Source organism: Orcinus orca, chromosome 1 (genome assembly GCF_937001465.1).
Source record: "Orcinus orca chromosome 1, mOrcOrc1.1, whole genome shotgun sequence".
Lineage (NCBI taxonomy): Eukaryota > Metazoa > Chordata > Mammalia > Artiodactyla > Delphinidae > Orcinus > Orcinus orca.
The window spans coordinates 131,949,367-131,970,658 of record NC_064559.1 but is presented as its reverse complement, the minus strand read 5'-3'; the positions used below and the strand labels follow the sequence as shown (position 1 = coordinate 131,970,658).

The 21,292-nt window shown below is 38.8% G+C and overlaps 2 protein-coding genes across 2 annotated transcripts in view; one reads left to right on the top strand and one right to left on the bottom strand.

Moving 5' to 3' along the window:
- LOC101289037 (ferritin heavy chain-like) overlaps positions 1–21,292 on the bottom strand; it is a 114,337-nt gene that overhangs the window by 23,251 nt on the left and 69,794 nt on the right. The window lies entirely within an intron of this gene.
- Positions 15,835–21,292, top strand: part of BRDT (bromodomain testis associated) — a 59,924-nt gene continuing 54,466 nt past the window's right edge. Inside the window, exon 1 of the mRNA XM_049714183.1 lies at positions 15,835–15,934. The gene's annotated coding sequence lies outside the window, so the exon portion shown is untranslated. The remainder of the gene's footprint in view (positions 15,935–21,292) is intronic.

Sequence of the window (21,292 nt, the reverse complement as noted above, 5' to 3'; positions counted from 1 at the left end):
AAATATTTCGGGTGGGTGCCCCTAGACAGCTCCAAGATGGGGTGCTGATCGACAGAAAAACCAACCAGGTGGCAAGAGGGTTAGAAATTTCAGCCCTACTTCCCTGACTCCTGGGAAGGTGAGAGGGACCTGGAGTTTGAGTTCAATCATCGATGGCCAGTTATTTAATCAGTTATGCCTGTGAAATGAAACCTAGTTAAAAGCCCCTAAATGATGGGATTAGGGAGCTTCTAGGTTGGTGAACACGTTGATATGCTGGGAGGGTGGTGTGCTCCCCACCACCACACTTTGCCCTATGCACCTCTTCATTTGGCTGTACCTGGGTTGTATCCTTTAGAATAAACTGGTAAACATAAGCAATGTTTTTCTGAGCTCCGTCGTTTAATAAACGCTCTTCCTATTTATTAGCTAGGGTGGATTCTGTTCTTTACAATTAGAAACCCTAACTGGTGCACTGAGGTATCCTGGGCATAAGTGGGAGCTAACAGTGGTACCCTTACCCAATTGTTCACTTTAAGTACATCACAGTTGCAATTTACGTGGGCCTGGTTAAGAGTCATATAGAGTATTACGTGGTACAATATACATATTTATATAGTATATATATATAATATATATAATATATATATTATATAATATATATTACTATATATATATTATATATATAATAATATATATATTTGGTCTTTTTCTCCCATTCTTAACACAGAGCACCTAAAATCCTTGGAATTTCTTCAGTGACAGAAGTGCCTTTTGTTATTCACAAGAGGCCCCTGGGACCACACCTGAGTTTATGCTAATAAGGTGGCTCAGGGTGAGGCCCCTTAGATCGCTAGGAGCTGGTCACTGGAAAGACCAAACACTTGATGAGAGGGTTGGAACTTTCACCCCATCCCTGACCTCCAAGGACGGGAAGAAGGACTAAAGATTGTATTCCTTAAAGACTCTTACACAAGGAGATACAGAGAGCTTCCCCGTTAGTCAAAAGGTGCTGGGAGCATGGTCACTGGGAGAGGGCATGAAATCTTTGCGCACCCCCTGCAATACCACAAGTCCCCATATCTCACCCTATGCATCTCTTCCTTTTGACTGATCCTGAGTTGTATCCTTTATAATAAACCTTTAAACTTAAGTGTTTTTCTGATTTCTGTGAGTAGTTCTAGTGAATTACAAATCTGAGGAGGGGGTCATGGGAACCCCCAAATTTGTAGTTGGCTGGGCAGAACTGTGGGTAGCTTTGGTACCCTATTTGTGGATGGCATCTGATATAGAGGCAGTCTTGTGGGACAGAGCCCTTAACCTGTAGGGTCTGTGCTAACTCCAGACACTTAGTGTCAGAATTGAATTAAATTATTGGAAACCCAGTTGGTGTTGGAAAATTGGAGGACTGTTTGTGTCAGGAAACCCACACAGTATATTATCTAGTGTGACTTTAAAGTTTCCTGCAAAGTAGACACATATTGAAAATAATAATAATGCAAACAGAAGCTAATAAGAAAATGACAAAACTGACATATTATGAGCTTTCCATCAGGCAGGCAAAAGAGTGTGTCAGTCTAATTAGATATTACAAGCAGTTATCCAATGAATAAGAAAACATCTGCTTTTTAAAAGAAACTCATGTTATTGAAAGAACATTTGAAAATTGATGTGTGAAATTATTTCCGTTGTTTGGTAATTTTTTCCCCCAAAACAATGTAACTATCTAAAGCTCACCTGCATGGTAAAAAGACTTGGAGACATAATTTATCATTTGTTTAGAAATTTCAATGGGTTTTGTTAAAAATATTACAACCTATTTGTTAAAAATATTAAAAATGGGGCTTCCCTGGTGGCGCAGTGGTTGAGAGTCCGCCTGCCGATGCAGGGGACATGGGTTCGTGCCCGGGTCTGGGATGATCCCACATGCCGCAGAGCGGCTGGGCCCGTGAGCCATGGCCGCTGAGCCTGCACGTCCAGAGCCTGTGCTCCGCAACGGGAGAGGCCACAACAGTGAGAGGCCCGCGTACTGCAAAAAAAAAAAAAAAGCACAATCTCCCAGTTCACAAAAATATTGATTGACACCAAAAAAGAAAGAAATTTACTAGCCAGATTTTAACAAAACCTGAAAAATTGGTGAACTGAACTGAAGAATGAGTATCAAGATTCAGTAAGTACAGACAACTGTGTATTTCCATTTGACTCTTTGTATCTTGGTGAGATAGCTTTATCAGCTAGGGCTGTCATTAAAACTAAATACCAAAGCTGACTGAACTAGATCTTTATCACAAAGCATTAACCAAAAAAAAATTTTTAACTAGCAAATATGTGTAAATGCTACATTGCTTTCACTATATCACTCATTACATTAAATATTGTGGGTTTTGCTAAACTTATTTTTACTAATGGGGTATTTGATCATGCAAAACAATATTGTATTTGTCTAGGCCAGGGTTTTCCAAAGTGCAGTCTATAGACCTCTACACCAGAATCCCCCAACAGTACTCCTTAAATGCTGTTGCCTGAGCCTTGTGTCCAAGACAAACAGCTTTCAACAAACGGAGGTATTCTCCTGGAGGTATAATCAGAATGACTGAAAGAGAAACGTGGAATAATTTTATGACCATGTGATTCCCTGTAATTTAATGCTTTGTCTGTGACGCATTTCAAGTCAATGGTGAAATGCTTCCCATAATTTAATCCAGATTTGCAGCATTTCAACATAGACTTCATGATAAATTAAAACCAGCATTAGTGAAAAACCTGGATTTCATACCACCGGCTACTTTATTTAAGGAGTTTTGTCTACTTAGTGAACTGGAGGAAGAAACTAGAGACAGAAGACATGGATGGAAGGAAATGAATGAATATGGCCAGAAGGAGAGCAGCAGAGATGGCCCTTCTACAGGAGACTCTTGCGTCCCAGTTTCTGAATTCCCTAAAAACAGACTTTTATTTCCACTGCTTTTTATCTACCCCCGTTGTGTTACTGAACCAAACTTGGCTTGCCCAATGCACAGCAAAGCCAATCTACTGACACTGGGTTGTGGTGAAGGAAAGTATAGCACTTACTGCAAGGCACCCCACATGGGACCAAGCATGGAGAATGAGCAGCTACTGTTCAAAAGACCCAAACTCCCCGATAGGTTTCAGGGAAGGATTTCTAAAGACAGTGTGAGGTAGAGGGTCACAGGGTGTGTGATCAGCTTGTGCACAATTCTCTGATTGGTTGATGGTGAGGTAACACAGTGATGTTTCCGGAATCTCAATCATCAACTTTCTGATTCCACCTGGTCTGCGGTCTACTCGCTGGTGGTCAGCAAGCAGTTAACTTTTTCCACCTAGTAGGGGTTTTAGCATCTCCAAAACAATTCAAGGATATTGTTCAGGATATTGTTTACAGCCCTTGAGGAGGAAATAAAGGTCCTTGACCTTGTTTTATGGCTAAACTATTATTATTTTGTCTTGTTTGACTATTTTCCTTTGTTTCTGCATTTGCTCACTTCTCTGATTAAATTTGTTCTTTAGAAATCAGGGTAGGGGGCTTCCCTGGTGGCGCAGTGGTTGAGGGTCCGCCTGCCGATGCAGGGGACGCGGGTTCGTGCCCCGGTCCGGGAGGATCCCACATGCTGCGGAGCGGCTGGGCCCGTGAGCCATGGCCGCTGAACCTGCGCGTCCAGAGCCTGTGCTCCGCAACGGGAGAGGCCACAGCAGTGAGAGGCCCGCGTACCGAAAAAAAAAAAATCAGGGTAGGTCTAGGAGGCTAAAGCTTTTCTACAAACAAGAGGGAGGGGACACAGTGGGTAGGTGGGGAGGTTGTCCCCAGGAAGGCCCCACAGGGTCCTGCTAGCTGTTTCAGTTGGACTGGTCCTCACTTAGAACTGCATGACCGCCAGGACCTCAAAGGGAGCTTTCTTCCTCTGTTCACATCCCTCTCCTTTCCCCACTCCCTCAAGCTTTTTTTTTTTTTTTGGTGGAGTTCTAACCACTGGACTGCCAGGGAATTCCCCCCTCAATCTTCTTGAACAGTTCTTTCCTCTCATAACTTATGGTCCCTTGCCCTTGTCTTTCCATCCACCCAGCAGGGCAATCTCATTTCCGATTTCCCTTTCCCTGACCCTTAGCCTGGAAGGGATCTAATATTGGGAAAGGTTATAGAACCCTGTTCCAACTGCTTCAGAGCCCAGAGCCCTTCATGCTAGTGACCTCATTATTTTGTGCAGAGTGCCCTGCAGGTCCTGGTTAGAGGTTTCCAACATTCCCAGGACAGACACTTTGGCAGGGGCACAACCCAGGGACATGACCCAAAGCTCTAAAAATTGAAACCTCCCATCTGGAATTCTAAGATGTTTTTTGAAATTGACCTTACTAAGTTACTCGAATGCAATCCAAAAGCATAAAAAGGTAGGTATACCAATTAGATTCTATACTCAAGTATTCGTTAAATAAATTATGGTGGAAAAAAACCCCCAAATTATTCATTCTTCAACAATTGTATTGAAGACTTACTTTTATAAAAGAGACAGCAACAGCATTAAGTAAAATAAATGGAAAGGCACATGTTTTCCAGATTAGTAGCATTGGTAATTGTATCTCTGAATATTACATTACCTTACTGTGCTTTTGAGAGACAATTTGTTTATAAACCTAAGAGATGTTATAACACATTATCTCATCACTTTTAATTTGAATTGCATCATTTTCTGGTGACACTTACGACCAAGAAACATAAGCATTATTGATTCTGACTTATTTGCAAATCTCAGCCTTTCTAGGTAAATAAATACATAGAAGTTATGTGTTTGAGGTTCTAGCTATACAAAAATTTTTTTAGTCAAGAAATTTTATCATGTTAAATATGGTCAAAAATCTTTTCACCACTAGTAACATTTTAAAATTTACCTATGTGTTAATAATCATCCCTCAAAAGTACAGTAAAACAAATTCAAAGGAAAACAAAGCAAAATGAATAAGAATTTCTTCCCCTTTCATGATCTGTGTTCCAGCTTGTCAAAATAAAATTCCCCTATTGCTTATTTGTTTCTTAGGAGCCTTCATGTACATTATAAGTTTTACCTATGTGTCAACAACAATTTAAGAAATGGCCAAGTTACAATGTACAATTCTCCAATAGAAATGCATCCTTAGAATTTGTTAAGCCTAAACAAGGGGTCAGAATTCACTAAAATTAACAACACAAAGCCTCCTAAGAAACAAATGAATAAGCAATAAAAGAATTTTGACAAATTGGTTTGCTTTCCTTTGAATTTTTTTTAAACACTGTAACTAATTTTGCTATCATGGCTCTTTTTCTGATTTGGTCAGGGGAGATTTTTCCCCCTTATGAACCACTATTTTAGTTCTGATCAAAGAATTCAGGTATTGGAAGGACTCATTGGATTACTGAAGGAATCTCCTTCTTTTCCATTACATGGATCATGACTGTCAAAGGCAGCCAAAAGACAAGGTCATTGCTCCATGTGTAAATTTTTCCTTTGGTTTGTTTGATTTTTCCATGCAATAGAGAATATATTTGCCAATTTTCAGCCAATTATTAGAAGTTTAGATACATAGGGTTTATACAATTTCAACAATATTTGAAAGCTAGTTGCCCGTTTAAATTGCTGGGCAATCCCAGAAAATATATAGGAGCTCCCTAATCCACTCTTCAGTACAAGAATATCTCTTCTGCAGTCAATATAGAGCCTCGTCAGGGAACTTCAGGCCTCTTCTCAGGCCAGTTAAGGGCACTGTCTCCTACTTTTCACTTTGGCAAGAGGATTGCTCTGTTCCCTTTACCTCTTTTGTCCCCTACATTCTCACCTTTGGTGAAGAGTGGATCTTTACCTGAAAAGACATTTTTCCAAAGAAGGCATACAGATGGTAAACAGGTACATGGAAAGATGCTCAACGTCATTAATCATCAGGGAAATGCAAATCAAAACCACAAATCTCACATCTGTCAGAATGCCTATCATCAAAAAGACCACAAGTAACACATGTTGGTGAGGATGTAGAGAAAAGGGAACCCTAGTATACCGTTGGTGGAAATGTAAATTGGTGCAGCCACTATGAAGAACAGTATGGAGGCCTCTCAAAAAATTAAAAATAGAATTACCATACGATCTAGCAATTCTACTCCCAGGTATACATACAAAGAAATTGAAAACACTAATTCAAAAAGATAAATGCACCCCAATATTCATAGAAGCATTATTTGCAATAGCCACGATATGGAAGCAACTTAAGTGTCCATAAACAGATGAATGGATAAAGAAGATGTGGTGTATAAACACAATGGAATACTACTCAGCCATAAAAAAGAATGAAATTTTGCTATTTTCAACAACATGGATGGACCTGGAGGATATTATGGTAAGTGAAATAGGTCAGACAGAGAAAGACAAACACTTATAAGTGGAACTGAAAAAACAAAACAAACAAATGAATATAACAAAACAGAAACACAGATATAGAGAACAAATGAGTGGTTACCAGTGGGGAGAAAGGTGGGGGGAGGGGCAAGATAGGGGATTAAAAGTTACAAACTACTATGTATAAAATAAGACACAAGGATGTATTGTACAGCACAGGGAATATAGGCAAAATTTCATAATAACTTTAAATGTAGTATGATCTATAAAAAATATTGAATTACTGTGTTGTATACCTGAAACTAATATAATATTGCAAATCAACTATACTTTAATAATAAAAAAGAGGAGGTCTTTAGGAACAAATCATTTGTTCATTATTAGATCACTATTAACTGAACACCTGCTATATGCCAGATACTCTACTAGGTTAGTGAGCAAAACAGACAAAAATCCATTCTCTGAGTTTCCATTCAAGGAAGAGATAGATATTGAACAAACAAACAACTATATTATGTGTCAGATGGCTATATATGCTATGGAGAAAATTTGGGAAATGGACAGAGTATAGGGGTGGCAATGGTGGTTGCTCTTTTAAATAGGATGGTGAGAAAAGTTCTCACCAATAAGGTGAGTAGAAAAGTCATGGATTAAGAAATACAGTACAATTGGCCATTAGCGTTCGTGGACATACATTTAAAGGAATACTTAACCGCACAGTTGTGCATTTTCCTTTAGTCAAACGGAGCTGCAAGGCACAGGGCAGATATAAGCTTAATAAGGATTTAATTTAAGTTTTAATAAGGGTTTAATAAAGGTTGTGACCTTGCCATGCATGAAATGAGGAGGAAGCAAGAGGAGACAGAGGAGCTGAGGGTGATCACAAGAATGATTGACCACAGCATTAAAGTTGGATAATAAGGGAAGAGAGGACGTAGGTAAGGGATAGTGAAAATGTGATAGGGTTAATGGATTACTGATCCCAGTGGAGGTGAAGGATTGCTGGATTCTGATTCTCTTCTCGGATCGAAATCAGAAGCACGCTGGGGTTTGATCCTCTATTTTTTTTTTTTTTCAGAACATCCGTTTATTAATTTAAAGGGATATTTTAATTTTCCAGAAAACCAGATAATGATTGCAGCATGACATAGAATTCTCATTTTCCTGTTTATCTGTGAGGAAGAAATTTTTTTTAACATCTTTATTGGCGTATAATTGCTTCACAATGGTGTATCAGTTTCTGCTTTATAACAAAGTGAATCAGTTATACATATACATATGTTCCCATATATCTTCCCTCTTGCATCTCCCTCCCTCCCACCCTCCCTATCCCACCCCTCTAGGTGGTCACAAAGCACTGAGCTGATCTCCCTGTGCTATGCGGCTGCTTCCCACTAGCTATCTATTTTATGTTTGGTAGTGTATATATGTCCATGCCACTCTCTTACTTTGTCACAGCTTACCTTCCCCCTCCCCGTATCCTCAAGTCCATTCTCTAGTAGGTCTGTGTCTTTATTCCCATCTTACCCCTAGGTTCTTCATGACATTTTTTTTTCTTAGATTCCATATATATGTGTTAGCATACGGTATTTTCTTTCTCTTTCTTACTTACTTCACTCTGTATGACAGTCTCTAGGTCCATCCACCTCACTACAAATAACTCAATTTCATTTCTTTTTATGGCTGAGTAATATTCCATTGTATATATGTGCCACATCTTCTTTATCCATTCATCCGATGATGGACACTTAGGTTGCTTCCATCTCCTGGCTATTGTAAATAGAGCTGCAGTGAACATTGTGGTACATGACTCTTTTTGAATTATGGTTTTCTCAGGGTATATGCCCAGTAGTGGGATTGCTGGGTCATATGGTAGTTCTGATCCTCTATTTTTATTTTAGAGGGTGGGGCTCACCAATACCTCTCTTCAGTTCCTTTTCTCAGGAGGTGACTGAAAATGCAGTCAAGCCCAAACAACAGAAATCCAGTTGACTCAAGAGGGCTAGGAATTTCTGAGGACATCCAGATTAGGTTATAGTGGTTTCACAGAGACATTTTCTGTAACTTTCTACTGTACATGATTTATATTTTTTATTGCGGATAGAAATTCTCTGTGTCATATAGTTTTACCATTCTATATGCAATTAACTTTCTTTTAGTGTTTTCCAGTGTTATTGTGCTATTTACAAAATCTTGATATACAGGATTAATGGGGAACAATTTTACAAATAAATTTTCTTAGGCTGATTAACTAAATTCTTAAGTTTTGTGGTAGTACTATACAAAATTTTTGGCTTCTCTTTTCACAGATGGAGCCCCTGTCTACTGCCCAGCCTCCCAAAATTATTTATGTATAATCTTTACTTATTTGAAATGAATATATTAAAATAATTATTTACTATACATGTTAATTCGCATTCAAATGTGAAACTTCTATACTTTAAGCACTACCTGAGGAGCATTATTTAATTGTATTTAATACTATTTCCAAAATAAATAAATTTGTTAGAGAAAATTGTAAGCTTATATCTATTGGTAAATGTTATACATTTTATTGTCAAAATAATTTAAAAACTGGTTTAATTTCACTTTTTAAAAAATGAATGGATATATAAGAGCTGAAAAGCTGCTAATAAAAATATTAATGTCTAAGGCAAGTAAGAAGTCAAAATTTTAAACCATGAAATTGAATAGGCAGAAAGCAAGACTAGGATTACAAGTCATGTCTCCCCTTGAAGTTAGTATATGTGCTATTTGACTCAAAACCTTTTTTTCATGCTTTGTCAACTAATTGGCTCTGTTTCTTCAAACATTTATGGAGGAACCTACGCATCACAAGTATTATTCTTCTGTCTTCTCTCAAAATCATATTTGTAATTCTTCTTAGCATTTTGCATCCCCCAAATTTACTTATTCTTAATATATGACTCACTAAGTAGGTCAACCCAGGTAAACTTACCTATGATGATGTATATATAAACACAGGTTATCCTAGTTCTTTATTTTAACTGTCTTTTTTCCTGTTATATGGTCATAGGTACATATCTTCTTTCTGTGATAGAGAAGAACAATCCAAACATGTATTAACTAATTCAATTATCAAATAATTATTAAGGGTCTGCTATATGCCAGGTAGTTTTAGGTACTTGGGACACATCATGAACAAAACTGATAAAACTCCTTGTCCTTATGGTGTTTACAATCTAATAGGGTAAGGAGACAATAGATAAGATAAATAAGTACAAATATATAGTATGTTAGTGACTAGAATTAAGGAGAAAAGTAAAGCAGGATGGAAATAAGAAATACATGTATGTGTACCTATATAATGCTTTAATTTAGATAAGCTAGCTATGGAAGATATCACTGAAAAGCTGACAAGATCTGAAGAATTTGAGGGAGTAAGTCATTCAGCTCTCTGGGGAAAAGGCCTCCCAGGCAAAAGGAACACCTAGAGCAAAGGCTCTGAGGCAGGAGTGTGGGTAGGGTGTTCTAGGAGCACCAAGTTTGGCTGCAGTGGAGTGAGCATGGGAGAGAGTAGCAGGCAATAAGATCAAGTATTAATGGTGGGGTGGGGGGGTAGGAAGGAGGAGGATAAAGAGCAGTTAATGTTGAGCATTGAAGACCATTGCAAGGACTTTGTTTTTTACTATGAGGGAAGTGGGAAGCCATTAAAACATTTTGAGAAGTGGAGTGACATGAATTGATTACCAACATCATTCTATGGCTGTGTTGAGTCTAAACTGAAGAAGGCCAAAAGGAGAAGCAGAAGCATTGGAGATTAGTTAGAAGTCTGTTGCAATAAACTAGATGAAAAATTATATAGACTCAGAATAGTTTGGATTCTGGATAGGTTTTGAAAATGTAACCATAAAGATTTGTTGATGAATCAACTCTTTTTGGACTTCACTAGCTGTCAGAGGTGAGAGAGAGAATGACTGAAATTTTTGGCCTGAGTAACTGTAAGATTGCAGTTGTCATTTACTGAGATGGGGAAGACTGAGAGGAGGAGTTCGAAGGTGGATATCAAGAGCTCAGGTTTGGATATACCACGTTTAAGATGCTCTGTAGACTCTCCACATGGAAGTATCCAGTAGGCAGTTGGGTGTATGAGTCTGGAGTTCAGGAAAACGTTCAGGCTAGAAAGATGTAAATTTGGTAGCCAAGAGCAGATAAACCTTGGGACTGGATACACTGCCAGATGTATCAATTGGGAGAAGGTCCAAGGACCGAACATTGGAGCATTTCAACACTGAGAACAAGGATGAAGAAGGAACCAGCAAAAACTGACTTTTAGATTTAGCAACACAGAGGTAACAAATATTTTTATTTTTAGTGATGAATCAACTCCTATGTCTATATGTATTTTATTGCCTCCAAATTCCTATACAAAACCATCTGTACATTTAAATTCTTTTAACTCTGAGTTCTGGGGATACTTGTGAATCCATGGAAGACCAGAGAGCTAGGCTTCCTCTTGTTGAATCTGATGCTAGAATGAAGGATGGAAACTTTAAAATGTCTTTTAGCTATGTTCATGTGATATCTGGATTTAAACTAAAATGCATACCTCATGGAACTACATTTGTTGCTTTTCTTAAAAAATGTAATTACAACTATTTACATTTGTCTTAGAATAGTCCTGTGATATCCTAGTTTTACTATCCTGGTCTTCAGCCACTTTCTTTTCAATATTTTAGAAGCTACTTTTCTCTACATGTCTGTGCCACACATCCCTAGCAAATCTCAGTGTTGGATAAAAGCAACTATCTTACTTCTCCATGAACAGTCACCAATTTCTGGGTCTCAACTGTCTCAGATATGTCTTACTAACACCTGTCCCCAGTCAGCTTTTTCTCCTGTTCTCTATAATTATTTTAAACCTTTTTCACCCTCCTAACCTCCTTCTTGCATTCCTCTCCCAACTTCAGCCTAGATTGTATTTTGAACTCTATAATAAACTCCCTATTCAAAATCTCTACCCAGATATCTTACAGGCACCCTGAATTCATCATGTTCAAAACTGAAAGATCAGAAGGAGAAATTAAGGAAACAATCCCATTCACCATTGGAAAAAAAAGAATAAAATACCTAGGAATAAAGCTACCTAAGGAGGTAAAAGAGCTGTACTTAGAAAACTATAAAACACTGATGAAAGAAATCAAAGATGACACAAACAGATGGAGAGATATACCATGTTCTTGGATTGGAAGAATCAATATTATGAAAATGACTATACTACCCAAAGCAATCTACAGATTCGATGCAATCCCTATCAAATTACCAATGGCATTTTTTACAGAACTAGAACAAAAAAAATCTTAAAATTTGTATGGAGACAGAAAAGACCCCAAATAGCCAAAGCAATCTTGAGGGAAAAAAACAAAGCTGGAGGAATCAGACTCCCTGACTTCAGACTATACTACAAAGCTACAGTAATCAAGACAATATGGCTCGGTACTTTGTGACCACCTAGAGGGGTGGGATGGGGAGGGTGGGAGGGAGACGTGGGAGGGAGGAGATATGGGGATGTATGTGTGTGTATAGCTGATTCATTTTGTTGTAGGGCAGAAACTAGCACACCATTGTAAAGCAATTAATACTCCAATAAAGACGTAAAAAAAAACAAGCCTTGAAGGAACAAAACTGAAGACAGTATATGCAAATCAGATGAACCATTGGATTAAGAAATAATATAGTATGGAATGGGCAAACTGAAACCACCATGGATTAATAATAAACTCTGTGATGAGCAAAAAAGAAAAGACAATATGGTCTCTTACAGAAAGACCTGCATATTTTTATATGCAGAAATATAGATCAATGGAACAGGATAGAAAGCCCAGAGATAAACCCATGCACCTATGGTCAACTAATCTATGACAAAGGAGGCAAGGATATACAATGGAGAAAAGACAGTCTCTTCAATAAGTGGTGCTGGGAAAACTGGACAACTATATGTAAAAGAATGAAATTAGAACACTCCTAAACACCATACACAAAAATAAACTCAAAATGGATTAAAGACCTAAATGTAAGATGGGCCACTATAAAACTCTTAGAGGAAACATAGGAAGAACACTCTTTGACATAAATCACAGCAAGATCTTTTTTGACCCACCTCCTAGAGTAATGGAAATAAAAACAAAAATAAACAAACAGGACCTAATGAAACTTAAAAGCTTTTGCACAGCAAAGGAAACTATAAACAAGACGAAAAGACAACCCTCAGAATGGGAGAAAATATTTGGAAACAAATCAGCAGACAAAGGATTAGTCTCCAAAATATATAAACAGCTCCTGCAGCTCAATATTAAAAAAACAAACAGCCCAATCAAAAAAATGGACACAAGACCTTAAAAGACATTTCTCCAAAGAAGACATACAGATGGCTAAGAGGCAAATGAAAAGCTGCTCAACATCACTAATTATTAGGGAAACGCAAACTGAAACTACAATGAGGTATCACCTCACACTGGTTAGAATGGGCATCAACAGAAAACCTACAAACAATAAATGCTCGAGAGGGTGTGGAGAAAAGGGAACCCTCTTGCACTGTTGGTGGGAATGTAAATTGATACAGCCACTATGGAGAACAGTATGGAGGTTCCTTAAAAAACTAAAAATAGAATTACCATATGACCCAGCAATCCCACTACTGGGCATATACCCAGAGAAAACCATAATTCAAAAAGACACATGTACCCCAATGTTCATTGCAGCACTATTTACAATAGCCCAGTAATGGAAGCAACCTAAATGCCCATCGACAGACGAATGGATAAAGAAGATGTGGTACATTATACAATGGAATATTACTCAGCCACAAAAAGGAACGAAAGTGGGTCATTTGTAGAGACATGGATGGATCTAGAGACTGTCAAAGAGAATGAAGTAAGTCAGAAAGAGAAAAACAAATATCATAGATATATGTGGAATCTAGAAAAATGGTACAGATGAACCAGTTTGCCAGGCAGAAATAGAGACACAGACGTAGAGAACAAACATATGGACACCAAGGGGGGAAAGCGGGGGGTGGGGGTGTGTGATGAATTGGGAGATTGGGATTGACACTAATTTGTATAAAATAGATAACTAATAAGAACCTGCTGTATTAAAAAAATAAAATTAATAAAAATCAGTAGAATGAATGGGAAGATAAAGTTAAGGAGAACTCTTGAAAGTAAATCTGCTAAATGATAGAAATTCCACTAAGAACAGAACAGAAGGAAAAATAAACTGCCCCCCCCCAAAAAAACTGAACTAATGCTCTCCCCACTCCATCAAACTTGCTTTCCCCTCCTACAATCCCCTTCCCCGTAAATGGTGCCTTCTTCAATCCAGAAACCCCAAGTCATCTTTACATCCCATCTAACACCAAATCCTGGGGAGTCTACTCCCAAATAAATCCATTCTCCATATCTTTTCAATTTCGCAACCATTTTAAGTTTTTCAAAAACTCAAATCTGGTTTTGTCACACTTCCTTTCCCCACCCATCCCCACCCTTAATTCAAATGTGATTTTGTCACAGTTCTTAAAACCCAGCAGGATCAAAGGATAATATACTGAATGATAATACACTTTAGAGGCTTTTGATACCTTGCACTCATGGTGCTTACTGCCTAGCGGGGAAAATAAGACATGAAATATAACCCCGGCTATATAAGTACAATTTAGTAATAAGTGCTATGTAATTAAGTTGTAATGAGAGTGTAATGAGTGTAACAGGAAGACCTAATCTAGTGGAGGCCTCCTTGAGGAAATGACTTTAGGTTGACACCTGAGTGTGGGATGGAAGAAGAAGAGAGAAGAGCCCAGTACAGAAGCAGAGAGAGAGAGAGGAAACAGGGTACTGGGAAGAGCTGAAAGGTAAGTGGCTGGAGATGGGAGCATTGCTGGAGGGGTGGTTGCCGCTGAAGATAGATAAATCACGTAAGACCCTGTAGTTCATCCTAAGAGTTTTGATCTTTACCTTTAAAATAATGGAAAATAATTGAATGGTTTTAAGAGTGTTAACATGATGAGATTTAGCTCTTTTAAAAAGATTACTCAGGCTTCTCCGTGGAGTGTGCCTTTATCCCTTCCACTGGTTCTCAGGAGGAGAGCCAAAAAGTTGACAGTGAGCAAGATTTGCACTGTCATTCCTGGGTTTTATTTCCCTTGACCTCCCTTAGCTCTTTTTTTTTTTTAAACATCTTTATTGGAGTATAAGTGCTTTACAATGGTGTGTTAGTTTCTGCTTTATAACAAACCGAATCAGCTATACATATACATATACCCCATATCTCCTCCCTCTTGCATCTCCCTCCCACCCTCCCTATCCCACCCCTCTAACCCTTAGCTCTTTCATGGTGTGATGGTCACACCAGAGGTCTGTACCTAGGTTACACCCTAAGCCTTACCTTTTCCCTGCATAATGAGATTTTATACAACAAAAACAGGAACACAAGTATTAAATCTAAATAAAGTAAACGCTATGGTATTAACTCTTCCACACAATTCTTGGTCATTGGGTTACCTGGAAACAAAGACCTTTAGTCCTTTCTTTCACTAAAGAAAAGCATTTTCAGCTTTTTGAGTAAGAAGAGTCTCTCTAATGTAAAAATGCCTGCAGCTAGTTATTTATGTTGACCTCTAGTAGTGTGTGGCTTTCTTGTGAACACTTAGTCCTGAGGACCTTTTCTCTCACATAAAAACGACTGAATCAAGCCATGCCAAGCTGTTAATGACCCTCAGATTTGCGCTTCAGGAAACTGGAGGTTGATTGGTTTTTGACGGGTTTCTCAAGCAGTTTGTCATCTGTTTTTGTCCTCCCCTCCCTCTTCCACCCTTCCATCTAGGAATGAATATTAACGAATTTAGAAACACTGTTTGCAGTTGGGTCCAAAAGACAACTACTGTGCTGAATACATTTTTCTAATTCACATCCACAAATAATGATGAGGTAGTGGTCAAGACTCTCAAAATCCAAACTCAGTCTCCTTACTCAGCTGTTGTGAAACAGATCTTAAGTGCTATTTTAAACCCAATGAACCATGTTGGCTCCAACCTCAGCTGCTACCACATGCTGAGTACTCACTACGTTCAAGAGAATGGAGCTTTGGGGAGGGTGGGAGGAAAGTATGAAAAACATGACAACACCGCAAGGCAAAACTCACGAATCCCCTCAACGACATGGGGGCTAATCCACTGACTTGTTTTGAGGGTAAAAGCCTTCAGGGCGGCGCTCCTACTCCTAAATCCTCAGCTCCCTGTACGGGGCCTGGCATTCAGAAAGCACACAGCAAACGTGCACGTGGTGAGTGAACGATCTCCGATCCACGCTCAAGCCTGGGGCCGCAGAGCTCAGACCTCAAGCACCTTTCAGGCTGTCGAACTCCAGGCCGGGCCACGTGATGCGCTCCAGCCAATGGGCAGGTTGCCTCCGGAGGATCGCCAATAAAGGCGCCAGTTGCTGCCCGCTAGCGGCCGCCATTGGGGCGAGAGTTGGCGGCGACGGGTGGTGGAAAGGTGCTTCCCTGCAGCGCTTCATCTCGTGAAAGCTCAAGGGGACAGTCAGAGAAGGTCCTTTCCACAAGGGGTAAGGGAGCCCCTTGCGGGAAGCACTACTCTGGGATCCGAGCCCTCGCTGTCACCCTGGGTGGGGAATAACCGTTTTTTCCTCTCTTCCCCTCCCCCATCAACATTGTGCGACAGCAGAGGCCGTTAGAGAGGCCATCCCGGCGTGTGCCTTTAGCCCAGGTGAGCTGCCGATTGCTTTTCTTTGGCCTTACCAGCTGCAAGCTCATTGCCCCAGTGGACCCTCTAAAATGTTTTTGGCTTTTCTCTTACGCTTGGTGGTGGTGGTGGTTTTTTTTTTTTTTCCAAGGAAGGGGTGAGAAGAGGAAGGTTGGTCCAAGGAATGGCTGTCCAGCCACCTCCCCATTTGAAAAACAGTCATGGCCTTTGTAGTTCTCTTAGGTCTTGGATTGATGGATCGCTGCTTGTACTGTAGTTTCGGGAATGAAGGAGAAAACATGGAACTTTAGCTGTAGCTGACTTTTTTTGTTGTGTTTATTCTGGGCGTGATCATTTGGGACAGGAAATTTCCCATCCTTGATTCATTTATTCATTCAACTAACATTAAGCCCTTGGAACATATTAAACCCTCTGTTGGGTGTTGCGGAATCTGGAGTTAGGGCAGGCCTCAAGGCTCTGGATTGTGTTAAGAATTAAAATGAGGTACGTACAGGGTGCTTTGGGACCTGTGGGAAGGGCCCGGGTGGTTGGAAGGGAGCAAGGGAGGGTTCTGGGTAGGCAATAACTGAGCTGGGTCTTGAGATGAAATAGAAGTTAGTCTAAAGAGTGAGGGGAGCTCTGGTGAGGAGGGGAAATTTTCCAAAAGCATAGACGTGAGAGCACAAGAGTAGGTGGGACAGTGGAAAACTGGCAAATTTTTGAACATGGCTGGCACTGTGTTGGGAGAGTAGGAAGAGATGAGTCTAGTGAGATAGGCAAGGGGCCATAAGAGGGTTTGTTTATTGGTATGTCATGAAGGGCTATAGGTTGAGCAGTATGATCTTAAGTTGCTGAACAAAAATCACAGCATCACCATTGCATGAATTCAGGTGGGAGATAACAAGTGATTGAACAAAAGGAGTGGTTTGGGAGATGGAAATTAGGAACACCATAAGTATTCAGAATATGTAAATTTATATTCAAGAGTCAGTTGTTTAGAGGTATTTGATGCCTTGGAGTGGCTGAGATCTGCAGAAAAGTAGTAAAGAAGACAAAGGAAAAACTGGAGGATATTAATGGGTTAGCAGAAGATGAGATTATGGATTTCTCTGGAATTCTAATCTGACCCACCTATTTGTTCCCTTAGCACCCTCTTAACCTCTGTCACAGCAATAATTATATGTATCCTGTTGGAATTGCCTATTTTATAAGTCTCTGTAAAGAGATTATTGTATCCCCCAATTCCTAGCTCAGTGCTTGCCACCATTGTAGGTGCTTTGTAAATATTTAGTAAGTGAACAAACAGAATCTGGGGAAAGTGGTATCCTGGAAACCAGAAAAGAGTTTCAAGAGAGTCACAATAGTCTAGTGACAGATATAGCTGAGAGGTCAAGTAAGGTATAAGATTCAAAAAGAATCCATTGGATTTAACAAGTAAATATCGTAAGTATTAACCTTAGTGTAAGGGGAGTTTTAGAGGAATGGCAGGAAAAAGGCATGTGTGATGTGGGGAGTAAAGACTGTCATTTTTTAGGATGCTCTAGTGTGAGATACAGAAGAGAGAAGATTGAGACTACAAGGATAGAATAGGATCAAGAGAGGAATTTTTAAGGAGACTTGAGAAAGTTTATATGGAGGGTAAGCTAGTATAGAAGTATTGAAGATACAGGCAGAAGAGAGCAAGGACCTTCAGCAGGGGTGTTATCTAGAGTATCTGGGAAAAGAGTTCAGACAAGAAGATTGAGGAAGGAGCAGATGAGAAGATTGAAGCATTGTGAAGAATATACATTTTCTACAAATTACCTGTTTGACCTTAAATAAAGCCTGATTTTATTTCAAAGAAACCATTTTCTCCCTTGAACTGGAGATGGCTAATTTGATGGTGCAGGATTTGTAGTCAGTATTTGAGCTCATCACAGGGCAGATTGCTTTTGATCTTTCTGAGCCCTAGAGGCACCTGATATTCAGAATCCAAACTTTTTTTTCACCTCACTATCACCACTTTTATTCAGGATATACAGGAGATAGGAGTATTTGAAAAGAAACTAATAAGCAGACTTTTACAAACCTAATAAACACACAAAACCCAAATAGAAAAAAAGAGAATGCTTTGAGGGATATAACACCAGAGGCTTTTAAGAAAAAATAATTTAAAACAGGGAAAAAAAGGTAAATTTCAGGACATGTTAAGTATACGAAACCAAACTAAATTAGAAAATCAGACGAGACCAATAGATTCTTAGTGGTTTCTTTTTATTGTTTTCTTTTTTCTTCCAGTTTTATTGAGATATAATTGACTTACAGAACTGTATACGTTTAAGGTGTACAGCATAATGATTTGATTTACATATATCATGAAGTGATTATCACAATACATTTAGTAAATGTCCATCATCTCGTATAGGTACAAAATTAAAGCAATAGAAAAGAAAATTTTTTTTGTGATGAGAACTCTTAAAGAATCCAAGCTTTTTATGCTGTACTGCTTCCCTGCATGTGTAAGATCTATGAACCCAACCAGAAGTGCCACCACACAGCAAAATAACTTATATGTTTCTTGTAACATTTTGGAAACATTTTTTAGCTTGTGTGTGCATTTCAGGAAATCTTTGGCCTATATGTATTTGTCAGGGATGACTGAAACATTCACAACAATTCCAAAGGCTCTCTTTTTCTTAGAAGTTTAAAATTTCACTCTATAAGTTGGAATAACCTATAGAGAACAATTAAACATCTAGCAAAATTTAAATGCATTGGCCCAGAAATTGCCAATAGAAATAAATCCAGTAGGCCAGGCCAAAAGAAGAAAAAGAAGAAAGGAAGAAATATATCCAATAGGTTTTGGCATACATATGCAACAATATATTTACTTATTAGTGAGTAGATATTCATTGCAACATTGCTTATAATATCTATATGTCCACATCCATAAGATTACATACTACGCAGGCATTAAGGAGGGAGGAGGCTGCTCTGGGACATTTTCTAAGATGAATTAAATGTAAAGAACCAGTTTCTAAAAGGATACCCAAGAAATTGCTAAGAGTAAGGAGGGGGATCTGGTTGGCTGGGGGACAAGAATGGGAAAGGAAACTTTGTTGTATACCATTCAAACCATGTGGATGTTAAAATTCAAATAAACTTGTTTATTTTTTGAAATCCATAAATGATATATTATCTTTAAGAATTTCTCCAGAAATCCCAAGATTATTTTATAATGAGCTATTGTGTGGACAAAAGGGATCTGATTTTCAGGCAACTTGCCCATGGAACCGTAGAATAATTGACAAGGTGATGCTACATTATTATGTGATTATCTTTATCAAAGTAAACCAGAATTTTTTTTAAATTAATTAATTTATTTATTTTGGGCCACGTTGGGTCTTCGTTGCAGTGCGTGGGCTTCTCATCGCAGTGGCTTCTCTTGTTGCGGAGCACCGGCTCTAGGCATGTGGGCTTCAGTAGTTGTGGCTCTCTGGCTCCAGAGCACAGGCTCAGTAGCTGTGGCGCACAGGCTTAGCTGCTCCGCGGCATGTGGGATCTTTCCGGACCAGGGCTCAAACCTGTGTCCCCTGCATTGGCAGGCAGATTCTTAACCACTGTGCCACCAGGGAAGACCCTAAACCAGAACTTTTAATAATCATTTATGATACATTGTTTTTGAGCAGTTGTAACTGATGGTTGTTACATAACATTCAATTCTTAGTGACATTAGATTTCATCTGCCCATGCTATCTTTCTTTTTAGAAATATATCCATGGGTAAAAAATGTTCTGAAAGCAGAAATAACAATAAAATGACAGCTCATCATAACCATTAGAAACAACAGTGGATTTTCACATAAGCAGTATAGGCCATGGATTATGCATAGTTCCCAGTAGACTTGTAACTCCATAGTTCAGTAAGTTGGAGTGAAGTAATTTTAGAGAAAATCTTGAAGTAACCAATCTATTTAAATGACAAATTACTTCTGACACCTTACTAATTGTGACCTACCATTATGTCAATTAAGGTGAATCTTTTAGAGGGTATGTTGCTGGACCATGATGCTGGCATTTTTTGTTTATTCTTAATTAAGAGTAAAAGCTAAAAATAATAACAGTCTTTAGAGAATGTAAAATAAAACAGTGAAATTGGCAGCTATCTAACAGAAATTTGCCAAATATCTTTTAAAGCCACATAGCTCCTTTTTAAAAAATTTTAAATAAGAAAGAAAAGATTAAAATAATTTGAACAGTAAGACTGGGATAATTACAAAGAATATTTTATAAAGGGGATAATTCCTAGCTCTCTATTGCTGGACAGAATTTCACCTCAAAGAAACCAGGGCCTGTAGCCAATGCAGAGCACTTCTGAGATCATCATCAGATTACCAAATATTAGCTATTCTTTTGCCCAATGATAATTATCAGAGCTCTTGTCCATGGTCAGTCCATCTGCTGCCTTCAATCGCAGTGCACTTTAAGTTTATTATTAAAAATTTCTGACATATAGAATAACGGATAAAGTAGTACAAAGGACACCTGTATAACTACCAACAATTGTCAACATTTTGCCATGTTTGCTTGTCTATATAGGTTTTTCCCCAAAACCATTTAAACATATTTCACAGATGTGGCTGTTCACACCAAATTTTTTGAGCATGCATTTAAACTTTTTTTTCCTTACATAATTACCCTACTGTTCTCACACCTATCAAAATTCCCTCGATTTCCCTAGTTGTCCCCAAAAATGTCTTTAGTAGTTGATCTCAAACCAAGATTTGATATAGGATGGTAAGTTGAGTTCAGTTGTTATGTCTTTTTTTAAAAAATATTTATTTATTTATTTGGCTGCATCGGGTCTTAGTTGCGGCACACAGGATCTTCGCTGCGGCATGCAGGATCTTTCGTAGTGGCAAGTGGTCTGTTCATTGCGGCGTGCAGGCTTCTCTCTAGTTGTGGCATGTGGGCTCCAGAGGGCACGGACACTAGAGTGCGTGGGCTTAGTTGCCCCGTGACATGTGGGATCTCAGTTCCCCGACCAGCTGTCGAACCCACGTCCCGTGCATTGGAAGGCGGATTCTTAACCACTGGACCACCAGGGAAGTCCCCAGTTATTATGTCTTAATTCAGAGCAGTTCCTCATTTTCTTTAACAATCTTGCTTTTTATAAAAGATGGGCCATTTGTCTTATAAAATATTCCGTATTCTACATGTGTCTCTTTCCTTATGATTTTCGT